This window comes from Tenrec ecaudatus, chromosome 1 (genome assembly GCF_050624435.1).
Source record: "Tenrec ecaudatus isolate mTenEca1 chromosome 1, mTenEca1.hap1, whole genome shotgun sequence".
Lineage (NCBI taxonomy): Eukaryota > Metazoa > Chordata > Mammalia > Afrosoricida > Tenrecidae > Tenrec > Tenrec ecaudatus.
This window is the reverse complement of record NC_134530.1, coordinates 256,357,840-256,370,191: the sequence shown is the minus strand read 5'-3', so window position 1 is coordinate 256,370,191 and position 12,352 is coordinate 256,357,840. Positions and strand designations below refer to the sequence as shown.

At 42.4% G+C, this 12,352-nt stretch overlaps 1 protein-coding gene across 1 annotated transcript in view; it reads right to left on the bottom strand.

The window, feature by feature from the left end:
* The window catches only part of MYLK4 (myosin light chain kinase family member 4), a 142,708-nt gene that overhangs the window by 112,013 nt on the left and 18,343 nt on the right, over positions 1–12,352 (bottom strand). The gene's annotated exons all lie outside the window — the stretch shown is intronic.

The following is a 12,352-nucleotide window of genomic DNA, read 5'->3' as shown; positions in this document are numbered from 1 at the left end:
GTTCCTTCGGTGAGTGTCAGTGTCCTCGTGGCCAACTTAACAATAGAATGGACAATTTATGTGCGTTGGATCAGCCCTGAAGTGGGCCTGGCACCACCTTCCAAGCTCTGTGGGAGTCACCTGCCAAAGTTTAGCGGCTTTAGGGAAGTATGTCCTCCAAATGACTCCATCCCAACGCCCTTCTCTGGTCACACCTTACAACAGTTGGTGTCTATTTTTTTTAAAGAGATCTGTTTGCTTACTGCCTGCTCACCTTGAGAAGGTGCCCAATACCTTCTTTGCATTTGCATGGAAGGTTGTACCTTCAGAGGCCTGTGCTCCCTTGAATGTTTTATGACAAATTAGATGCTGCACATAGAACACGATCGACTGTGATGGCGGAGGAACATGAGTATGTATCGGCACACCATTTGGTCCCACACGGAAAGGGGGACCGAGGGAGAGAGACTAAAATTTGAACTTGGGATTTGTTTCTCACCCCTGAATCCTGAGGCCCCCTGCTGGAGAATGTCTTAAAATTGCTTCTTACAGCTTCTCAACTGCCGAAATCATCTGGGAAGTATCACCAATTTTTTCCCCCTTTCTTTGACTGATATTATGAAAGAATAAGCTTGCATTTCAAAGTATTGAAAACGTAATCCTCTACAAAATTCTGTCTCGAGCCGCCAAAAGAGCACGCATCCAACCAGCCAAAACCTAAAAATTATCAGCTAGAGCTTTCTACACGATAGACCATTATTATCAATCTTTCCAATTATCCTTTAAAATGTATTAAATAGGGAAGGATAAGCACAGCTATTATGAACAAAAATACATTTATAAGAAATGCATGCAAAACACGGATGTAGATAGTATTTAAGTTGAATCGCACAATAACATTAAAAGCTAATATGTTAAAAGAAAACTCTATGTCTGACATACAATGGCAAATATAAGCCCTACCTGACGTGTAGTAGCACTTGTTATGGGAGGTAATTACCGTGCTGAGGAAGACATCATCAATTTGGACCACTCCAGCTGTAGATATTAGCTCCGCAGCTAAAAAGAAATGTTGCCAAATTCAAACTTCCCCGAGAAGGTTCTGGTAAAAGCCTTCACTAGCAGTTAGAATTTAAGTCTTCTGAAAAGAGACAGCCCGCTGTGAAAGGAAGAATCCTCTCTTGCAAATGGCACTTTGAGTCCTTGTTTAAACTACTACGGTCCTTGAGCTCATGTTGCTCAGCTGTTCCTTCTTAGTCAGATGGTGAAGAATATTAATTTTAGACACTGGGCTTTTCAAGGCCAATAGCTCCATTTCAGAGGTCAGGTAAGGAGAGGAGGAGCTAGAGGTATTGGATGAAACAGCACGTTCACCTTTCCTCCTCCAGGCGCGGCGATCCTCTTCCAATGACAAACCTGGATTTGTCTTTGACAATCACAGGACACCCAGCCTCCGGTCCTATCCCTCTCAAGTGAATGATTCAGTGCTAGCGTCTCTTTGTGACAATTATGTATGGGGGATCTTCAAAGTCACCTTTATGTGCCCACTTGTACTTTGAACATTTCCAGTTGGGTTTATGAGAGATCTTCTGAAAGCATGTAGGCAGCTTTGTTTGAATTTCTCGATCCTGAAAGGCCTCTGCTAAGTATTGACAGCTCCAGGGGTAATGGTAGCAGGTACTGGCAGCCAGGTAAGTTTAAAGAACAGGGGTGAATTTTTATCAACTCCTCATAGGACAGGCCATCCTACAACCCCCAAGAGCTCTGCTCTCCCTGAACGCTCCATCACCTACCCTAACCTATACTGAGGTGCTCGTGACCCATTTTCAGGTTCTTATTTTTAATTCAGAGCATTATAATCTATATAAAGTAAAAATATTTTTCCTACTTTAACTCCAAAAAACTAAACTCAAGGTGATGCCTAGTCATCATGACGCTATAGGACAAGATAGAATTGACCTTTCTAGTTTCTGAGGCTGTAACTCTTTACGGAAGTAGAAAACCCTGTCTTTCTCCTGCAGAGCAGCTGGTGGTTTAGAACTGCTGGCCTTGTGGTTAGCAGCCCAACAAGTATCTTCGATGCCACGAAGCCAATTCCCTACTTTAACCAGTATATATAAATAATTACAGAAACTCTTTAAAACCAGAGCTCTTGGTATCACTCTAGGCTTAGAGAAGTTTGTTCTCAAGGAAGAATAACTAAACACAATTATACATAATATATATATGAAGGGGTACACCCCCCAAAAAACCAGAATTTTTTCAAAGCTATGTATTTAATTTTTTTTACAAAACAACCTTATCACCTTGCATATACTCTCCATTATACTTAATATATTTGTGAAATCTGTGATTCCATTCTTGGAGACATTTTTTTAAACTCATCTGTTTGGATGGCTGACCAAATAGTCTCCCTCTTTTTTTTCTTCACCTCTTCTGTGTCATCAAATTGCTGTCCTTTCATGTTCCTCTTCATTTGTGGAAACAAAAAAAAGTCGCATGGAGGAAGTTCAGGTGAGTAAGGTTCATGGGTGTGTTAGTCTGGGTACTTTAGAGAAACAAACCCACAGAAACTCATATGTTTAAGAGAGAGTTTTATATAAAGGGTAAGTGCACATCAAGAAAACATCTCAACCCAGTGCTGCCCAAACCCACAAGTCCAACATTAACCCATTAGCCCATATGCCCAGCACCAGTTCACAAAGTCCTCCTCCATCTCACAAAACAGACACAATGATATCGACTGCAGGAAGAAAACTGAGTCAGTGAATGTATAAGCATCTCAGAGCTGGCAGGGGTCTCCACACTACTATTCCAACACCCAGGGCTGCATCGGGGTAGGTCCATGAGGCTTCTCCTCAGGGATGTCTTGCAGGAAGTGAGCCTTGCCAGCTAAAGCAGGGAACTGGCTAAGGCAGTTACACCCTGGTCCGACCATCACAAAGCAAGAGACCTGAGAACTCGAAAGGCGAGGTTCACTTTGCCATTATCCCTCTGCCCTTCAATTAACCCACATGTGTTTATCTGCCAGGTGGGCACAATAAACTAATTACCTCAGTGAGGCAAGAGAGGCATGCTCTTATTGCCAAAAATTTTTGCACTGAGATGGCTGCATGAGCAGGTGTATTGTAGTGGCAAACCCAGTCCCCATCTGGCTTAAATCAGGCCTTTTTTTGTAGCACAGTTACACAATTTTTTCAGAACCTCTAAATTGAAAGGTTGATTAGCAGTCGACCTGGTGGAATGAACTCCAAATGCACTGAGTTGACATTTTCGTCCATTTGTGAGGTTGGCAGAAATCCAGAACGAGGTTTGTCATCAATTAATATGTCACCTTTATTCACAAGAGAAATTCACTCGTACGCTTGAGTTTTTTCCCATAGCATTGCCCTTGTAAGTTGTGTTCAACATCACAATTTCTACAGCATTTTCCCCAAGCAGGGAACAAAAGTTCACAGCCACATGCTATTCTCTTAAATCAGCTATCACAGAAAACAAGGTTTTAGCAAAATTGCTTTTACAAAAAAATTAATTGTGACCAGAGAGGACTTTCCTAGGCGACACCACTGGGTGTGCTAACTCGGAGCGAGATGCTTGATGCTAACTCCACTCTGCCAAGTGCAATTCCGGGATTTTTTTGGGTACCCTTTCATATCTATATTAAATAAATTATCTGGCAAAAATACTGAACTGATATAAGAACACGAATATTTCTTGGTATAATTATTGTCTTAGGCTGAACTCTTCAAAGACACAAACCAGTGATGCTTTTACATATGTATAAAAGGAGGTACCGCCTCAAAAACAGGAACCGTTCTGCTGGCCAGAGGTAGTATACATTTTTCCTAGAAGGCAAACATTGAAGAAAAAAACAAAAACCGAGGGAGGTACTGTTATTCATCCAAACATGAATTTGAAAAGTATCTCCAAGAATGGAATCACAGATTCAACAGATGTATTAAATGTAACGAAGAATAATTTGAAGGTAGTAAGGTTGTTTTATTTAAGAAAGCTTAAATACATAGCTTTGTAAAAAAATTCCATTTGGGGGGGATACCCCTGTGTGTGTGTGTGTTGAGAGAGAGAGAATCTTATAATTTAATAAATGGCTCTCACAGATGTACACGTGGACAAGTCCAGCTCCAGGCAGGTTCCAAGCCCATGGGTCAGATGTTAGGCTAGGGCATCTCCTGACTTGCACACCTGAGAGGACTGATGAACCCAAGATTATCAGGAAGCTGACAGGCTTGTGACGGAGGCAAAGTAATTCAAGATCAGATGGCAGGGTGCTGACAATTCCCAGTATCAGCAAGCGATATGGCAGACCATTGTACAAATAACTGGGGATCAATGAGTCCGCTACAGGATCTAGACCAAGCAAAAAGCAAACAATCTTTTCCAAAGTTTCCTCTGTCCTATAGGGTCATTATGAGTTGGAATCGACTTGATGGCAGGCGATGTGAGTAAGGGTATTGTATTCCACTCATCTTAGCTCATCATGGAGGCTTACAGCTGATTGACTGTGTTTACATTGTGTTAGGTCAAGCAACGGAAGGTAATGCCAAACCACTGAGAATCCTAGTCCAACCAAGTTGACACAAAACCTAACGATCACAAGAGTCATCAAGCCAGTACTATCTCAGAGCGGCATGGTTCACTCCTACTCCATTTTCACAGTTGTTCGGTTCCGCCCGTTATGCAGCCCCTGTGCCATTCCATCACAGGGAGGGATTTCCTCATTAATGCTGATCTGCTGCCCTGGAGCACACCTGTCCTGCTTTTAGACCACTCACAAACCCCATTGTTCTGCATCATAGTCAGTTCTTTCTGTACATACCTGTGGTGCCGAAGTAAAATTGAAGATGAAACTAAAACCATCTAAATATTATTCAGACAGTGATGACTTAATTTGTTTGAGAAAATATATTTAAGTGGTACTTAATTTGTTTGAAAAATTAAATAATTTTTAAATTCTTGCGCAGGACAAAATTAGCTCTTCCATCTCAAAAGTTTGCCGAACCCTGTTCTCTCTGAACAACTGCTTCTTTGCCGATATACAAGTTCCACGTGTGCATAATACAGTGCTTTGGAAATCCCAGCATTCATAATGTTAGTCAGTAAAACGCTTTTTTTTTTTTTTTTTTTGGCACTGCCTGCTTCTAGCCAAGATCCTGCTAACATCAGCAAGGGCATTCCCTGTTCGACAGCCTCTTCTAAATCTGCCTTGAATTTCTGGCCATTTCCTGTCAATATGCTATGGCAGCCATTTTCCAATAGGCATCAGAAAATTTTACTTACATATGATATTAATGATATTGCTCGATAATTTCTGTTCTTTTGGGAACCTTTCTTTAGAGCAGGTACAAATGTGGATTTCTTTCCATCCGTTGGCCAGGTGTCTGGTCTTCCAAATTTCTTCGCATAGATGAGGGAGTGCTTCCAACTTTGCATCGTTTGCTGAAGCATTTCAATTGGTATTCTGTCAATCATCGCATCCATGTTTTCTGCCAAAGCCTTCAGTGCAGCTTGAAATTCTTCTGTAGTGCCACCGGCTCTTGCAGAGATGCTGCCTCCTGGAATTGTTTGGGGTGCTGTTTCTTCCTTTCATCTTCTTTTAATACGTTTTTTCATAATTTCATTTTCATGTCCCTAGAATCCTTCAATATTGAAATTTGAATCTTGAATTTATTTTTTTTTCAGCTTCAGAAACATGAAGCATTGTCTCCACTTGTGGGTTTCCTTTTTTTTAAAACATTTTATTAGGGGCTCATACAATTCTTATCACAATCCATACATATACATACATCAATTGTATAAAGCACATCTGTACATTCTTTGCCCTCATCATTTTCAAAGCATTTGCTCTCCCCTTAAGCCCTTTGCATCAAGTCCTCTTTTTTTTTTTAAACAATTTATTAGGGGCTGCATCAAGTCCTCTTGTTTCCGCCTCCCTCCCTGCTACCCCCTCTTTCATGAGTCTTTGATAATTTATAAATTAGTATTTTGTCATATCTTGCCCCATCCGGCATCTCCCTTCACCCCCTTTTCTGTTGTCCATCCCCCAGGGAGGAGGTCACATGTAGATCCTTGTAATCGGTTCCCTCTTTCCAACCCACTCACTCTCTACCCTCCCAGTATCGCCCATCACACCCCTAGTCCTGAAGGTATCATCTTCCCTGGATTCCCTGTGCCCCCAGCTCCTATCTGCACCAGTGTACATCCTCTGCTCTATCCAGACTTGCAAGGTAGAATTCGGATCATGGTAGTTGGGCGGGGGGTGGGGGGTGGGGAGAAAGCATTTAGGATCTGGGGGAAAGTTGTATTCTTCATCGGTGCTATGTCACACCCTAACTGACTCATCTCCTCCCCTAGGCCCCTCTGTGAGGGGATCTCCAGTGGCCAACAAATGGGCTTTGGGTCTCCACTCTGCACTTCCCCCTTCATTCACTATGGTAAGATATTTTTTTTCCCTCTGATGATACCTTATACCTGATCCCTTGGAAACCTCGTGATCGCACAGGCTGGTGTGCTTCTTCCATGTGGGCTTTGTTGCTTCTGAGCTAGATGGCCGCTTGTTCACCTTCAAACCTTTAAGACCCCAGACACTATCTCTTTTGATAGCCGATCACCATCAGCTTCCTTCGCCACCCATTTCTTATGTACCCATTTGTCCTCGGTGATCATATCATGGAGGTGTGCACCCAATGATATGATTTTTTGTTCTTTGATGCCTGATAACTGATCCCTTCGGCACCTCGTGATCACACAGGCTGGTGTGTTCTTCCATGTGGGCTTCGTTGCTTCTGAGCTAGATGGCCGCTTGTTTAACTTCAAGTCTTTAAGACCCCAGATGCTACCTCTTTTGATAGCCGGGCACCATCAGCTTTCTTCACCACATTTTCTTGTTCACCCGCTTTGGCTTCAACGGTTCAACGGGAGTGTCATAGAATGCCAATTTAATAGAAGAAAGGATTCATGCATTGAGGGAGTGCTTGGTAGAGGCCCAAGGTCCTTCTGCCACCTTAATACTAAACCTATAAATAGAGACACATAGATCTATTTCCCCATCCTCATATATATTTGCATATGTACATGTCTTTGTCTAGACCTCTATGAATGCCCTTTGCCTTCTAGCTCTTTCCTCTATTTCCCTTGACTTTGCTCCTGCCCCACTACCATGCTCCGTCCCCACCTGGGTTACAGCTATACCTCTTCTTTACGCTACCTTACCCTTGATCATTCCCTACCAGGCCTGCCACTCCCCCCTCACCACCAATGTGGGTTTTCTAACTCTAGGTTTTGCACGTCATTACTTTGTATTCTTGAGCTGCCCTTGGACATTTTGCTCAGTCCTTTGACTTTATCATTTCTTCCTTTTGTATTGTCGTTGTTAAGTGTCGTCAAATCTGTTCCAACTCTTTGTGACTTTGTGTTCAACAGAACAAAACCCTACCCAGTCCTGTGCCGTCCTCACAAGTGTTCTTGTTTGAGGCCATAGTTGCAGATACTGTGTCAGCCATCTCGCCGAGGGCCTTCCTCTTTCACCGCCCCTCTGCTTTACCAAGCATGATGTCCATCTCCAAGGACCAGTCTCTCCTAGCAAAACGTCCAAAGTATATTCCACAACAAGTTTCAGTCTTTCTTCCTGTCTATATTTTAATGACCTTTTGCTTTTGTCATATATGATGTCCTGGATGTCATCCCACAACTCTTCTGGTTTTCAGTCATTAGTGGTCTGTGCATCACATATATTCTATCATGCATTGTCCCGTGTTATTTCTAGCATCGAGATCATTTTTTTTCAGTAACCTCACCTTGTGTTTCCAAAATTTGAATTATAGCAATTATCGTATCTTGACTGCACATTTGTTCAACCTCAGACTTCAGAAGCTCCTAAAAATCTCCAATTTCTTCATTTTTGGCATTAGTGTTAGTGTGTAAATTTGAATAATAGTTATATTAACCGATCTTCCTTATAGGCATATGGATAGTATCCTATCACTGACAGCATTGTATTTTATGATGCAGCTTGAATTATTTTAAATGGTGAATGTGATGTTATTCCTCTTCAATTTGTCAGTCCCAGGGGGATAGTGAGGCTGTGTGTCAACTTGTCTGGCCCATGATTCTCAATGGTTTGATAATTGTGTTCAGCTGGGTTCTCTAGAGAAGCAAAACCAAGGGGACTTTAGGTGTAGATAAATCATTCTACATCAAGAACAGAGTTCACATAGTTGTAGAAGTGGTTGAGCCCAGTCTGATCCAAGTCCATGGTCAGATGTTCAACCGGAGGCTTTTCTTGTCTCCTGGAACAGCCAGATCTGATGAACGAGGAAGTAAGATGACAAAACAGAAAATTTTTTCAGTTAGTGCACACAGGGGCAGATGACTCCAAGGTCAGCAGACCCAAAGGCAGACTCTGATAGTCCCCAGCGTCAGCAGGTGGCTTAGGTCCAAAGAATGGAAGACCAATGAGTCAGAAGCAGAATCCAAGCCAGCAAGTAGAGGCAGAGTCTGGTTCAATAGGAGTAAGTCATGCCCTTGGGGAAAGTTGCTGTCAACCCAGCAGGACTGTGACCTGAGTAAAGAAGCTGCAGTGTCCCTAATCTTCTTAACCCTCATTGGGTCCTCATAGCAGAGAATATCATGGTGTTGTTTACATTATGTTAGCTTACAACATGGGGAAAGCCTAACTTACTAAACTATGGAGAGTTCTTACCCAGCCAAGTTGTCACAAAACCTAACTATCAAGGGGGAACCAATCACAATGATCTACATATAACACCCTCCCAGGGGGACGGACAACAAAAAAAGTGGGTGAAGGGAGACATAGGTCAGGGTAAGACATGGGGCGGGGGAATTACAAATTATCAAGGGTTCATGAGGGAGGGAGGGGGGGAAATGAGTTGATGCCAAGGGCTCAAGTAGAAAGTGTTTTGAAAACAATGGCAACATATGTACAAATGTGCTCGACACAATGGATGTGTGTACGGATTGTGATAAGTGCTGTATGAGCCCCCAATAAAATGATTTTTTTTAAAAACCTAACTATCACAGTAGTTATGATACCACAGCTCTGCTATGAGCAGCCGATCTATAAAAAGGCAGTTTATTCAAGGATATGCCCTGTTTCTAATATATGTGGGTGCCCTGGCAGAAGTCTCCTCCCCTTTTTGCTGGATCGGTATCCTGCATCTAGCTATCATCGTCTGACAAGTTCTTTGGACATAAACCAGTGGCCTGCCATGTCCTAGGAGTCGTTGACTTCTGCATTCTGCGGTCAACAGCCTGCCCTCTAAGCTGCTGACACTTTGGGTTTCCTCACCCTGCAGGTACATGATTTCAAAGATACCTCCAGCCCGATAACTGACCCACAGGAATCTGTTGGCCTCTAAAACCATATGAGCCATTTCGTTGCAATGAAGCTCTATCTGAATGCGTGTGTGTGTCATGGGCTTTGATTAGCTAGAGAGCCCAGTCTAAGACACCCAGCATGTGCTTGTCCAATGAATAATGGCCAATATCAATTCATGCCAGCTCACGAATGCTTTCAAGTGTTCAAGCGTTCATTTTTGACTTCTCATTTTCTATTATTCCTACCTTGCATATTCCATGTTCCAACTGTTACTATCTTTTTGCAGCTGCTGCCTCTTGTTTTGAGTCATGCCATATCAGTAAATGAAGACCTGGAAAGATTTACTCCACCCACATCATTAAAGTTGACTCAGCTTCTCTCAGGGAGGCAGCTCCTCCCCTGTCATCTCTTGAGTTCCAATCTGAGGGCCTCATCTTCTGGCCCTGTGTTAGACCATGTCCTGCTGCCAGCCACTTTCTCAGCTGTAGACCCCCGGGCCCTGCTTCCCCACACCTCTCCAGTGGGGGTGACCCTGCTGGTATTTGAAAGAGCAGTGGCTGACTTCCAGCATCAAGGCAACAAGCAAGCCACTACGGTATTAGAAATTGACAGACAAGTAGGAAGGCATGAAATTACAGAAGCGCAAAGTCCAAGCCATGCTCTTCTTACCAAGTGTTGGCCTGCTTTCTCCAAGAGCATAATGTTCAGACGGAAATGTTCCACAGAGAAAAATGCTGCAGCAGGGGATGCGCTGGTGCCTGGCTAGGAGTCAGTTGAAACCCGTATGAACTTTTGGGAATGTAATTTTTTTTTTCTATGAGAGGCACCGTTGTATTTCTAAGTAGAAAAGGAACTGGGCTATTATGTAATGATGTATAATAAGTTGTAGGTTTCCTTCTATATGTTCAAAATGTTGACATACTTTGATGGGAAAGGACCACACAGCAGCTGGTAAACGGATGAAAGGTACCATAAGTGCCCCTTCAGGAAATAATGTTCAATGTCAGTGAAGCCTGGGAGGGTCTAGGGCAGGCATCCTCAAACCATGGCCCACGGGCCACATGCGGCCCGCTGAGGACATTTATCTGGCCCGTCGGCTGTTTTTGCCCCATTTGGTTTTTTTTACTTCAAAATAAGATATGTGCAGTGTGCATAGGAATTTGTTCATAGTTTAAAAAAAAACTAGTTCGACCCCCCAACGGGTCTGAGGGACAGTGAACTGGCCCCCTGTTTTAAAAGTGTAAGGACCCCTGGTAGGGTGAAGGGTACCGTCTAACACTTCTGGTTGGAGTGCACACTGCTCTAATCTCTATGGAAAGTCATTTGGCCATTTCCTTTGACCTCCTAATTCCACTTCTGAGGATTTTTCAAAATAGAAGAAATAGTTATACACAAGAACGTACTTTCTAATATACCCATCATGTTGGTCTCCTGAAAACATTGAAATAGAAACAAAGTGCAGCTGTTGGTTGTTCCCGTGCGGAGGAATAAATATGTTTCCATGTGACACCTGCAGACTGCGTCATGGAATGAGGCAAAGGCAGAGTTACAGTTAGCGGGGAAAGGACACATTATATACAGCCTATGCAGTCGGATCCTAACTTTGACTAAAAGTAATATGCAGCATCAATATATATATACACATGTGTACATACATATATATGAAGAATAATGCAGATGCATATTTTGAAAGAAACCAAATCAAAACCTTAAACCCACTGCTGTTAACCCAGCTCGGTCTCGGGTGGCCAGTGTGGTCCAGAGCAGACTATTGCTTAGGGCATCTGGGCTGGAATCTTTAGGAAAGCGATCACCACACAGGCCTTTCTACATGGTGCTGTTGGGGAGAGGCCAGCCACCAACTTTAGGTTGATAGCTGAGTGCACACTGTGGGACCAGGGGCATCAGCAGACACACAGACTGCTAAGAAAATAGATCAAGCTTGCTACACTCCATCTTAACAATGTTTTTGATAAGATAAGGATGGGCACTACTGTTGTGGTTTTCTAGAATTTCCAATTTTCCTAAACTAACTATATGTTGACTTTGAATTATTAAGATAAATGTCTATGCACAATAATAAAGATATTAGCCAAATGAGGCAAGCATGGGCACGGGAGACGCCTGAGCAAGTCTAAATTTAAGATTGACCGGCTTTTCTCATCTGTTGAATGAAGACAGGAACATTTACCTTACCGGACTGCTGAGCAGTGAAAATGAGATAAAAGTGGCTTGATGATAGGCAGTCTTTATTGCAATCATTGGTTATACTGTTTTTAGGGCTACCAAATCTCATAAAAGTTAAAGATTATCAGCTAAAGATGTAGTCTACATTTTAAAGGAGGGAAACACCTCCATGGTGTTTCCATTTTCCAAGATACAGTCTGAAGTCATTTACTGCTGCTGAAGCTTAGGCTCTTGCCAGTCCAGAGCTGCGGAAGGGGGCATTGAATGGGGCATGGAGATCTAGAAGGGACCAGAACTGGAACTGCAGCTTAAGATATAATCATCAGCTCCCATGAAGCCGCCACAAGTCAAGAAATCAAATATTGCCTGCACCATTTGTCTTCCCACATGAATAAACCACTCTCCTGAACACCTGAAGAGAATTTCTTCATAGATTTGACACACCATGTACCTTCGAAGTATATACTTCTGTTTGGAAAATTTTGGATTTGTGTGTAAATATATTCATACTCTTGTATTATTTGTGTTTTGCGGGTGTGTTTCATTTTGGTTTGTCTGATCCAGCATACTATTGTGTGTATTGTATTGAGAGCTGTCTTCATTTTCATTGTTATGCAATAATATCCCATTGTATAAATATTACAGTGTATTCATACAATCTACTATTGATGAGCACTTGGGTTGTTTTCCGTGTGGGCCTATAATAAACATAGTTGTTATAAACATTTCTTTACATGCATAAAAATCATTCGGACCTGTATGCCAATATGTATTCACACCCACAGTGCAAGAATGTTCCTGCTACTCTGTATCTTTGAGAACATTTTAATA